This window comes from Chinchilla lanigera, unplaced genomic scaffold, assembly GCF_000276665.1.
Source record: "Chinchilla lanigera isolate Chin_1 unplaced genomic scaffold, ChiLan1.0 scaffold00004, whole genome shotgun sequence".
NCBI classification, from domain to species: Eukaryota; Metazoa; Chordata; class Mammalia; order Rodentia; family Chinchillidae; genus Chinchilla; species Chinchilla lanigera.
The window spans coordinates 33,393,024-33,406,575 of NW_004955405.1; positions in this window are offsets into that span (position 1 = coordinate 33,393,024).

The following is a 13,552-nucleotide window of genomic DNA, read 5'->3' on the forward strand; positions in this document are numbered from 1 at the left end:
AAATTATGTAGTGATATGAGATGTGGGAAAGCCTGTAGAAAGGCAGATTTTTCACCCTAATTAGTGGTTCTCTACTGACTAGTTTCTCAATCTCTTCAGTTCTCTTTCTCATTAAATACCTAGATGTTTACTAATTAATGTATATCAAATACAGCTCTCATATTTAGCTATGAAATGCTGGTCATAGAGTTGCATGTAGCATTAGCAACTTTGAAATGTGTAGAAACTTAAAATTGGCCACATTGGGCTGGGGAATGCAATTCAGCAGTGGAATACTTGCGTAGCAAGCTCAAGGCCTTGGATTTGATCCCCAGCACTGAAAAAAAGAAAAAAAAGTGATCAAATTTTAAATTTTACTCTTGGAGTACTAGAGTCATGATTTTAAATAAAATTGCAATGTAATTTCTTAATGATAGTAGTTTATACTTTCAAATTTCTACCAGGTGTCACAGAAAACATTCTTAGTCTCTTCAGCAGTATGGCATGATTTTCATGACAGGAGGGATTCTACAATGAATATTTGGATTTTGAGTTTGTTCCCTAGACAAGTACCATTATGTTATCAAAATAAAAAATATAGTGAATGTTTAACGTTTTAAAGTTTATTGCATAAAAGGTACATTGCCTTTAACCCCCCTCAAATTACTCCCCTTTGCCACAAACACATTTATTCATTCCATCATTCTTGCAAATTTCTAGAGCAGTTTCCAAAGTCTTCTTTTATGAGTGTGTTTACAAGGTAAAATAAAAAAATATGGTGAAAGCTGCTGCTGCTAAATACCATCTGAAGGAAAGGCAGGCTTCTGAAAACATTACCATGTGTCCTAATCTACTCTTCCACCAGATACGGCTCTGTGCAACTTTTGGCTCTTCCCCAAAGTCAAAATGACAATGAAAGGTAAATGTTTTGAATTGATTCAAAAGTAAACGCTTTGAATTGATACATAGCTATGTAGCCATGACTGCATAGCTAAAGACACTTATGATAGAAGATTTCCAGAACTGCTTCAGAAAGTGACAAAAATGTTGGGATAAATGTGTTTAAAGTAAGGGGAGATAGAGGAGGAACAAGCAGTAATGTGTCTTTTTACTGTAGTAAATATTTAAAAATTTAAACATTCCTCAAAATTTTCAGCTATACCTTGTCCATCTTAATGTCAGCCATTGAATCATAAAACCCCTCCTTAACATCCTGTATTTGTTATCCACTGCTGTGTAACAAGTTAGTACAAACTTGATTGGCTGAAGACTGCACACATTTATCATTTATCAGTTTCTGTAAATCAGGAATCTGGTCATAGTATTACTAGGTCCTGTGCCTCAGATCTCTCCAAGGGCTACTACCTAAGTGGTAGTGAAGGCTGTTGTCTGAAGGCTTAACCTTGAAAGCCTCTGTTTCTGAGTTTGCCAGTTTGCTTGCAGAATTCCTCTTCTGCAAGTGTGTTGGGCTTCTGGCCTCAGTTTCGAGCTCCCTGTTGGGTGAAGGCACTCTCAGTTCTTTGCAATGTGGGCACCTCTGAAATGGCTGCCCACTTCACCAAAGCATGTGAGTTGAAAAGACAATAGAGTGTCAGCCAGCACATGTTGCGGCCTTCTGTAACATTTTCATGGCGGTGGCATCCCATTTCTGTGCCACAGTGTGTGATGACAAGCAAATCACAGTCCCTGCCCATATGGTGTGGCTACACACAGGCATAAGTATCCAGAGGCAGGGACAATCAGAGGTCACTTGAGAATCTTCAGAACATATCCCTGGATTTGGAGATATGAAAGTTAGCAGTCATGTTTATTTCTTTATTAACATCTTTTGTTAAGGAAAAGAAGTCTTTGAGTTCATTTGGGGGAAGGTAGTCCGAAATGATGAAAATGATCTAAATTATAAAATAATATAAAGATAGAATTGTGGTGCTCATAGAAGAAAATTTCTTAAAGTAATGCAAGTAAAGTATTATCTAGAAAAATCCTTTTTGTCTTTCTAAAGTAACTGCATGACATCCATTTATAATTATCATTTTGGTTGTATTCCAATCAATAATTGAAGAAGTATTTCTTATGTTTCCAGTACATGATTAATGTGGTACAGAATACAAATTAAGACAGTGACAAGGCTTGTTCTCTTAATAGATTTATATTTAGAAGTTAGAGATGGTGAAACAGGAACAAAACATACAGAATTATAACAAAGAACAAAATAAAATTATATAATCAAGTGCTAAATGCATTTAATAAAACCCTCAACTCGGGTATAGGAAAGAGAGAGGTGAACGGTGAGTGAAAGTATGAAAAGCTTTGTAAGGGGAAGTAGAATTTGCAAGCTGTATGAGGTTTGGATTAAGTAAAAAAGAAATAAGAATGAAAAAAGAAAATGGAATGAAGCATGAAGAATCTGGAATTCAGAGAGAAGACCTAAGAATTTATCTTCAATGAAGAAAATGGAGAGCAATGAAAAATAAAGTTAGCAGGATCTGGCTTTTGAAGTATGTTGAATACTGGAGGGCAGATAATGACTTGGCCAGTGGAGAATGTCTTAGGTTTTTCAGTAGAGGATAAAGGTGGCATTTGGGTAGATCTGTTCAGTAGCTATTTGTATGGGTTTTTCTTTCTTTTTTTTTTTTTAAGAGCTAATGATTTCTTAAAAGCCTGGTGAGCATGACTTAGAGGGATAAACATTGGGACTAGGCTGGTAATAGTGGAAATGAGGCATTAGAACAATACTTACAATGAAGAAGAATCACCAGTTTGGAGAAATTGGTCAAATATTATGATAACAGCAGGAGGTGTGCTCATCCTGCTCTTGGAAACCTCGTGTCTCCATTGAAGTGAATGGGGAAGATGCAGCCAAGAACCTGGTTAGGTCCACACTGATCAATTGGCTGTCCAAAGGAATTAGTAACTCTTAGCTTTAAATATTCGACTGCTGGAATATTTGTTAATAAATGCCTCAAATGTCCAACAGCCTCTGAAAGCAGCTGACATTCTAGGTATTATAACAGGGGTCAGAAGGTGCCTTTATATATCCCTCAAATCAACCATATATGCCATCACATAGGCTGTAACAATGCTTTTTAAGGTGTTCCACAAAACAATAGTTGTTTTATTTAATAGATTCTTTAATAATTGTTTAATAGATTTTCTAAAAAAAAATCATAACTATGTTATAGAAAGGCCCATGGTCTAATTAATTTGGAGAACCTTGATTTAAAATTTAAATGCTCGGGCTGGGGATTTAGCTCAGCGGCAAAAGCGCCTGCCTGGCAAGCGCAAGGTCGTGAGTTCGGTTCCTGGTACCGAAGAAAAACCAAAAAAAAAAAATAAAATAAAATAAAAAATAAAATTTAAATGCTCAAAAAAAGAATGTGAGAGGAGCTATGACTGAAAGTGATTCCCAAACTTTTTCAGTGATGGAATCATGTGTGTGTATGTGTGTTTGTGTTTGCGTGGACATTATCTTTACAATGAGTGCTATGGAAAAGGTTAGAGTGCCAATATGTTTTCAGTGAACTCAACAGCTTCCACAGGAATTAATTTTTTGGTTGGTGGAATATCAGATTTCTTCTTCTCATAGCTTCCTTTAGTATTCTAAATAGGTAACTCTATAAATACATATTTTGAATTTACTTAAGTTTTTTTAAATTGAAGAGTTTTTCTGTTTGTTTGTTTGTAGTTTTTCTTTGTCTTTTTGAGACAGGGCCTCGCTATGCAGTGCAGGCTGGCCTTGAGCTCATTTTGTATCCTACGCTGGCCTTGAACTCACACTGATCCTCCTGCCTTAGCCTCCCAAGTGCTGGGATTACAGGTGTGCATCACCACACCTGGCTAAGTTGAAGTTTTTAAAAGCCATCTTTAATTGAGCCATTTATGGTTTCATTACATATTCCTCAGAGTCTTGGTTCTAGAATGCTAAGAAAAACAATTATTACATGTTATAGTGAGCAGATTGGTGTTGACCTGAGGTATGCCATTTTGTAAACATATCTCAACCTGCTTTTGTCGTTTAGATTGTGCTATTTGGTTTTGCACGGTTGGTGTCATAGTAGAACATGCTTTGCATATCCATGTCGTGTCATGTTTATGCTTCATTTGCGAGGTTTCCAATGTGGTTTTGGCCATTTAATTTATGTATGTATTTAGGACAGAGACAGACAGGTAGAGAGAGACTTACTGGTATAATACTGAAATGTTTATGATTTATGGTTTTCATTTCTGTACCTTAAACAAAAATTCAGTGCTATCTAGCAAGACCTACAAAATTTGCACTGCAAAGCCTATGTAACATGGATTACCATAGTTATAGGACTTAACTAAGTTTTATCTTTTGCATTTTCCATAGGTCTTTGAAAAACAGAGTTCATGAAAGTGGTGTTCTTGTAATAGATTTGCTTAGGACATAAGCATTCAGAGCTTGTTTGTGTATATATGGTAGTGAAAGCCACGGTAGGGAATGAGGCTGCCCATAGTGGTGTGCACTTAATCTTGACTGTAAATTCTGAGAATGTAAGTTCTCTATGAGACTCCTCCTTTAAAATAGCTTTTCCTTAGGCAGATTTGTTGACACTCATGAGCGTACAGTCCTGACACACAGAAAGTCCAGCTCAGTAAGTGATTTCTACTATTACTATCATTATAGTATTTGTGTCCGTGTTATTTATGAATATCTTTTGTGTTGGCAGTGGTAAAAAAGCACCTGGGAACAGCAGTACCAGATACAGCAACAGTGGTTTAGGTCTGAGAGGACAGAAATGATGTTCCCTCAGAGACACAAATACTAGATTCTCACTCACCTTTAAAATGCTGACCTTCAAGGCATCTACTTATACATAGGATATAGAACTACTCTTCAGGGCTGTATCTTGCCATGGAAGAAGATTCTTAATTGTCAACCAGGACTAGTATGCTTTATCTATTTCTTCTTTATTTGAGCTACCCTTTCCTCTCCCAATTTCTAGTGACTGTTACTGAGCTAATTAACAGAATTAGTTGCCCATTAATATTCTCTACTTAAAGGTTTTCCTTTGCATCTCATTCCTAGCCTTGTACTATTAGTTAAAATGGGTGTTTATTTTTACATTTGTAAAAAAACACAACACAACACAACAAAACAAACACTGCATGCAAATGCTGTCATCATACACACTATTTCTGTGAAAACTTCCCTGACCTGCCATCTACCCCAGATGGAGCCAACCACTCTACCTTCTGTTCTCTGCCTCTATTATCCTCCTTCTGCATGAACTGCATTTCATTATTTAGATGCTGAACTTGCCGAGCACAGGAGCTATTTATTAATCATTCCTGTGTTACTATCACCTATTGTAGCATCTGGATCATAAATATTAGTTGAATTGAAATGAACAGACACAAGAAGTAATACTGCCAGGAGTCACAGATAGGAATGTACTTCTGGTCAATCTTTACCTGTCTCCAAGCTGCCACTTATACGGCTGGAGAGAGGGAAAACTCATTTGGGAAATTCCAATGAATTGTAAGCATGACTATTAGAACAGAAGAGACATTTTTCTTTCTTCTTTTAGTAAATACTTACCAGAAATCCTTAACAGTCAGTAATTTCCAGGAGCTCACACAAAGCTAGGCCAGCTTAAATATATTTATTGGGTTGTAAATATTTATTTCTTAAGCATATAAAGACAGAAGTTGAATTTAAATATGTGTGCTGAGGAGATGCAGAATTTGCCCTTCTGACAACCTGCTATGAATGTTAACAATATTTGAAATATTTTGTTGCTAATTAACCAATTTGATATTTGGCTGCTGCCTTGGGGAATTTAAAATGACCTATTAACAATTTAACACCAGGCCAATTAGGTGAAGCCTTTGGCTTCCTGGAAATGCCTATGTGTGTGATAGAAGGAAACAATGACATCATATGTAGGTAAGTAGGTGGTTTGTCTTTTTTAGGAAATTAACAATAGTTATTATATTACATATTGTTATCTTCAAAGTAGCTGCTCAGCTACAGGCATGTAAGATTGATTAAACAATACAAACACTAACTGTTCCTTTCAATGAACTAATAGAAATTAGTAGTACAATTATCTTGTGTGTGTGTGTGTATATATATATATATATATATATATATATATATATACATATGTTTATTCCTTCCTTCTTTTCTCCTTTCCCCCATCCCAGTTCTTTCCTTTTCACATTATCTGTTGTACCTTTTGGATCTTATTTACTCTTTCAGTTTCCTACATTATGGAGACAATATGATATTTACACATATGAGTCTGATTTATTTCACTTATGAGTATGGTCTCTAGTTGCATCCATTTACCTATAAAAGCCTTGAGTTTATCTTTCTTTATAGCTGAGTAGTACTCCATTGTATAAAAATATCACATCTTTTTTATCCATTCCTTGGTTGGTGGGCATTTGTGTTAACTGATCTCTTTTCCTTCCCATTTAGATTATTTGAATATTATTCCCCCAAACCACTATTCCATGGCCCAGTGAATATTCGGTGATCTTTCCCACATTGCTATTAGTGATAGTGATAGGGATGTGATAAAGTTGAGGAAGGAGGTAGGTTTTCTCTCTCTCTGTCTCTCTCCCTCTTCTCTCCTTCTATCCCTACAGCCACTCAGGCTGCCATGTCAGTCTGCATCAAGCCCAGCTTCCTCCCGAGTCCTTAAAAACCCATTGTAAATGAATATTGTAACCTTGTTTTAAGGAGATCAGAGAATGGGGCAAGAATGAATACAGGATTTGGTCACAGAGGGTGTATCTTTGTCTGTTCAGGCTGCTGTAACAAAGTACCATAAACTACGTGGCTTATAAACAGCAGACATCTATTCCTCATGGTTTTTGAGGTGGATGAGTCCAAGATCAAGGTGCTGGTAGATTCAGTGTCTGCCAAGGGCCTTTACTTGATTTACAGATGATACCTTCTTGTGTGTCCTCCCCTGGTGGCCCTTTTGAAAGGACACTAATCTCATTCTTAAGGGCTCCACCTTCATGGCCTAATCTTGCAGAGACCCCACCTTCTAATGCTATCACCAAGGGGGTTAGGATTTCAACATACGCATTTGAGGGGACACAAATATTTAGCCTAACAGGATATGAATTTCTGCTTTAGTGCTTCTTTTTCCTTGCCCAATGTTCTTCCTTAGCATGACCAAATGTTTTCCTTTCCCACATAAAGAAGAGGTGTATCTACTCTCAGAGCTCAATGTCTACCCTAAGGTGTCTTATCAAAGTCTCTTGTCAATGAAGAGAAGCTTTTCTTGAAATACATCAGAGGTCCAGCAGCTCTATGAGCCTGTATTAACTTAGCTTTGAAGCTATAGTAAATCCTCTTCTGGATTTGGGTACACGTGCAATGGGTCTGGGTTGGGACATGGGTGTAGAGGACCTGGGTGCAAAAGTTCTGCTCTCACCAATGCTGTTCACTCTGTCCTGCATACTGAGGTATCTATTTCTTTCCTCACAACTAATTGTGAACACCAGTGGGTGGTGTGGTGTATCTGTCAGAGTAAAGTACATCACACACACACACACACACACACACACTCACACACACACAGGACTTGTATGAATGTGGCAGTGGGAGTGAGAGCTAGCCAAGTAAATCTGGCTAGATAGGAAGCCTACAGGGCCAGAGCTACTATCTACAGTCAGTGTTTCTTCTTTGGGAATGATATATTAGCTCTGCTTTTAAAATTTTTCTGGGCCCAGGGCACAGCTCAGCACCACAGTTCCTGCCTGGCAAGCACAAAGTCATGAGTTAGATTCCCAGTACCTAAATAAATAAATAAATAAATAAATAAATAAATACATACATACATAAATAAATAAAAATAAAGTTTTTCCATGACTGAAGGAGCTCTATCTATAACCCAGAAATTAGTCCTGGATTTTTTTTTTTTTTCTTTCTTGGTATCAGTAATCGAACTCAGCACCTTGTGCTTGCCAGGCAGTCACTGAGCAGCTGAGCTATATCCCTGTCCTAATCCTGGATTTTTTTTAGACTTTAATGAAAGTCATCTGCTTAGAAACCTTTATTATATCTGAAATATATCACCACAGAAATGCCTAGGTTGGCATTTGATAACTAATGTTTCATAAGGTTAGTGTTTGATAGAGAATATCATTCACACCTAAGGGATTCCCAAACATTTAAAAGTACCATGGCAAATGTTTTAGTCAGCTTTCCACCATATGGATAAAAAAAATGTGGTATGTATATACAGTGGAGTACTACTCAGCTATAAAGAAAGAAAAATTCAAGGCTTTTATAGGTAAATGGATGCAACTAGAGACCATACTCATAAGTGAAATAAATCAGACTCATATGTGTAAACATCATATTGTCTCCCTAGTGTAAGAAACTGAAAGATTAAATAAGATCCAAAAGGTACAATGGACACTGTGAAAGGGAAAGAAACTGCTGAGAAGGAAAGAACAACTGGGATGGTGGAAATAAAAAAAGAAGGAAGAGAAAAAACATGTATATATATACAAATAGCTAAGATAACTGTACTACTAATTTCTATTAATGTATTGAAAGGAACAGTTAGTGCTTATATTGTTTGATCAGTCTTACATGACTGTATCTGATAATCTGAGCAACTACTTTGAAGATAACAATATGCAATATCATAACCATTGTTAATTTCCTATCATCTTGTTTTGAAATTTTGTATTATTTTTGTTGTTTTTTTCTCTCTCTTTAAAACTTAAAAGAAAAACACCTGAAATGAGCAACATTGGGCCTTTGGCAGCGTAGAATGCCATAGCAGTATCACATGACAGAACATGACTCTGCTCTCCATAGAAGCCACGAAGCAGAGAGAGAGGGGAAGGCAGGGGCAGGAGTCTCCACATCCCTTCAGAGGCAGGCACCCACTGACCTCACTTCTTTCTATCAGCCCTTTCTCCTAAGGGTCCTCCCACTTCCCCACATTGTCACAGGCTGGCAAGCAAGCCTTTCACACGTGGACATGGTGACACTCAAGATCCCAACTATAGTGGCAAGTGAGTACAAAGTCACTCTAACTTGTATTAAGATAAATAATACTTGTTTTACTTATTTTATTTGGAAAGTCCAAAAGTAGTTTGTGGCTATGGCTTTAGAAGTTTTTAGAAAGTCACATTAATTCCTCTTTAAATGAACAGCTAAGAGTTTTTTATAATACTAAGTCACAGGCCGGGGATATAGCTCAGGTACAAAGTTCCTGCCTAGCAAGCATGGGGTCATGAGTTCAATTCCTGTTACCAAAAAAAGAGACTATAATACTAAGTCACTAGGCCAACATATTCATTCATTCATTCATTCTTTCAACAGATTTATAATTAAAACATGGAATATGACAGATACTGTGTGATATGCTGAGGATAAAATGCTGAATAAAAGGAAGGCTGATCCTGCCTCCAAGAATTATGGTCTAGTCATGGAAACAATATAAGAATTAAATAGTGACACAAATAATTCTCAAAAAATGTGACAGCTGCAATGTGTATCTATTAAATGATTGATGACCTTTTCTGGGGTGTCAGGAAGTTATCCTGAGGGAGGGTGTTTGGATTGGATCTAAAAAATGAGTAGGGGTTGCTTGGGGAAAGAGTGGGAGGGGATTTCCAGGCCGTGATAAAATCCTACATGAAGACCCAGACCAAGGCAGGGAGCCTAGAGCAAGAAAATGACAGAGAACCAAGCAAAAGATCCTGATGGAGAATTTGGCCAGAGCTACCACCTTGCAAACCACATGAAGAACTCTCTTTGGGCCAGGCTGGTAGGGCAAGCTGTAATTCTAGCACTCAGGAGGCTGAAGCAGGAAGATCACTGTGAGTTTGAGGTCAATCTGTACTACATAGTGAGTTCAAGGACAGTCTGAATTATACAATGGGACCCTTTCTCAAAAAAAAAAAAAAAAAAAAAAAAAAAAAAAAAACAAAACAAAAAAAAAAAAAAAAAAAAAAAAAAAAAAAAAAAAAAAAAAAAAAAACCAAACCAAACCAGACAAAATAAAAAAACCTCAACCAATAAACAAACAAACAAACGAAACACTTTTGCTCTGGGTGTAGTGGTGCACACCTTTAATCTCAGTTATTCAGAAGGCTGAGGCAGAAGGACTGCCTGTTTCAGGCCAGCCTGGGCAATTTAATGAGACCCTGTGTCATTTTTAATGCTCTTGCTCTGTTTTGTTTATGTCTGTGATGTTGGCATTTTGTTATTGTCCTTTTTTCTACTACTCTCTTTAAAATAAAAAAATAAATAAAAAAGTGCTGGGGATCTAGCTCAGTGACAGAACCTTTTACAGCAGGAGACCCTGGGTTTGATCCCTTGTACTGTGAAAACAAACAAACTTTTCTTTGGTCTTAGCGTGAGGGCAATGAAAGGTATTACAGGAATTAAAAGTTTTAAAGCAGGTAGCGCCATGATCAATAGAGAACTGCTGGTAGGATTCGGAAAAGTAGAAGCTCTAGCTTTGCCGTTAAGACAGAGGTAACAACTATTTAGTACCTCTCTCAGTGAATCCTTGTGCCTTATCCATGATAGACATCACAAACCAATTATGGATTTTTTTTCCGACTGAGCCCAGATTTGAGAGTTGTAGAATATTTCACATTTTTTTTTTTTTTTTTTGGTTTTTCTCCGGTATCAGGAACCGAACTCATGACCTTGCGCTTGCCAGGCAGGTGCTTTGCCACTGAGCTAAATCCCCAGCCCTCATTGTTAATCAATCTAGGTTGGCACTTCAAACCAACTCTATTTCACAAAATTCTTTTGTTCTTCTTCATATAAAATTATTTTGGAGACTTGATTTAATTTGAACTTCAAATAGACAGATCATTGCTGGTGTAAGCCTGTGCCATGCAGTATTAGGGGGATACTTAAATTAAAAATTATTTGTTGTCTAGGTGAAATTCACCTCGAGCTGATTAAATGCTAAACCTGGTAACCCTAGCTTGGGGGAATGTATCAAAGTAACAATGGTCAAAAAAGCCTATAGTGTAGCAGAAAATCCCCCCTCCCCAGTATACTTCAGCTTGTTAGTTGCCCAGGTGACGGTTCCTGTTGCAGTTGCAGTTGTTTCTGTCTGTTAGAAATGGCTGGTTAATGTGACACATAGCTGGTCACTATGATGCGCATTGTATAAACCAATCCCCAGTTGACAAGCCATTCTACCTCGTTGCATCCTGCTTGCTGTGCCTCCCATATAAGCCCTAGACCACCAGAGATCAAGGCCTGATATTCTGGGAATGACCCTGATCAGTGCCTGTCAATGAAAATAAATCTGCCTCCAAATCTTGGGTATCATTTTAGTGTTTCTGCTTGCCATTGCAATAGCACAGTACCAGCCCATAGTAAATATTTATTTATCCAATCAGCTCATGTATTCTAAAAGTATAACTTTAGGAACAGTATAAAAAGTATTGGCTTCACACTTAATTTTTTCCCATGCATTCATTTTTTTGAAATGCTCAAAAAGGATTTGAAGCCATATTTCAACTGCTATACAGATTATGTGCATAGACTAACAGCTCTCCATCATTTTTGACACTGCCCAATTAGACGGTATGGAAAACTCACAGTTCATTTGCTCCTCTATTTCTACTTTTTAGTAAAATGAACATAATAGTGTCTCAGTGTATTTTAAGAATGCTAAATGATTAATCAAACAACTCATGAAAAACTACCTTGGTAATGATAAAAATAAACTAATAATGAGTAATTTTAAATTAAAAAAATGGTAGCTTATCAAAACATGACTGGCCCAAGAAAATTTCTGAGACAATGAAAATAAGTCTGCCTTCCTGAATTTAGTGAAATCTCCAGTAATCTCCAAGTGCTTATAGAAGTTTGTCATCCTTGTCAAACACTGTAGCAGCCTTCTTAGGTGAATACTGAATTATATTCCTCAGTAAATTCTAGGATCTGTCTGGTTTTAGTTTATGAGCGCCAGATTTGAGTAACTTTTAACAATTTCCTTAGGAGTTTACTAGAAAATAAACCTTAGTTGTTTATGTAAGGTAAAGTCTCTGGAGTTGCAGGCAAATCATGCAGAAATACCAAAGCAGAGATTGTCTGCTTATGGGTCTGCTTCAGTGTGATTACAAGGCCACAAGTGACCCATATTCGGGGAATTATTGATCTGGGCAGAGGTACTGTCTTTTTCTGACATTTGAATGCTGAAGTAGATGGTAGACATAATGTATTGCTCCATAAACTTAAGCAAACCTGGTAAAATAGAAACAATGACTTTGGACTTTTAATTTTATCACCAGGCATGGGGGAAAATGAGTTGATAAAATATATCAAAGCCCTTGGACCTCTTAAGTCCTAAATATAAAAGTTCATTATATTTTTGCTTCTGTAGTCAATGCTAATGTCTCAATGTCTCCAAATGGGCTGGAATCAGTGTTCTCTTTCTTCTGGAAGAGCTTATAATTTCAAGCATAACTACCATCTTTCTTCATGGGATTTGTCTGGGTTGACCATATTTGTATTCTATCCAAGACGAATACTCTTGTAGCTCCTCGGTGGGCTCACCCAGATTCCTTTCAATAAGGGTCCTGTAATTAAGATTGGGAGGAGTGGCTGTTGATCGAGTCCCCTGCAGATTGCTCATTGACATGCCATCTGAACAATTTAATAACCTTTTTAATTAATCTAAAATCGGCATGTCCCTCTTCAGGCTACTGTACAGCTTTTGCAAGAGTCGGTCTCTCGGTAGTTCTCAATTTAGCTTATTACTTGAAACTTAAATCTGCCCAGGCTAATGAGCGTGACCAATTCCTCTTACCAAGACCATGTAGGAGTTTCCATCTGTACTTTACTCAAGGGTGAGAGGAACAGATGTCTTCGGGTGGTATTCTGGTTCTTGGCTTTTTAAAGAAGTTTCTATCAGTCTGGAGATGAAAGAAAATAATTTATAGAGTGATTGAAAGTTACTTTTGCTCTCACTTCTTTTTCTGTTAGTGTGATTATTTTATTTATTCATTTTTCTTTTACTTTCGGGATTGATGCTTCCAAACCTTTGGTCTCCATTAGTTCTTCACACTTTGGTAAGAAATCTGATTCAAAATAATTTAATGGTCCTCAATAATTGATAGTTTGAACCCTTAATAATCCTGAAAAAAAAATGGCTATCATGCATTTAAAAATGGGATGCCCTTTTTTTTAACTTAGAAAACTAGGACTGGAGCATTCACTCTTTAATCTCAAGGAAGAGCTCTGTGTGTGTGTGTGTGTGTGTGTGTGTGTGTGTGTGTGTGTGTGTGTGTGTTATACCTGATCACCCTGTTCAATATTTGAGCAACTTTTCCCCAACCAAAGAGGAGATCAGCAGATCATTCTTCTAAAAACGCACCCTCATTATTTCTTGGGGACCAGGAAAAAACATCTCTCCTAGGCCAGCTCTCTAGTTTATCAACTGCATTCACTATGCTATATCCACTGTCTTTCTCACTTGGGGGTGACTTTTTTCTGCCTGAGACAAATGCTCTGAGCTGCCTTGCTGAGAATCCAGACTTTCCTCCAGTAAGCATTATGGGGCACTAACTCGTGCCAGCTGCTGGGTCACCTGGG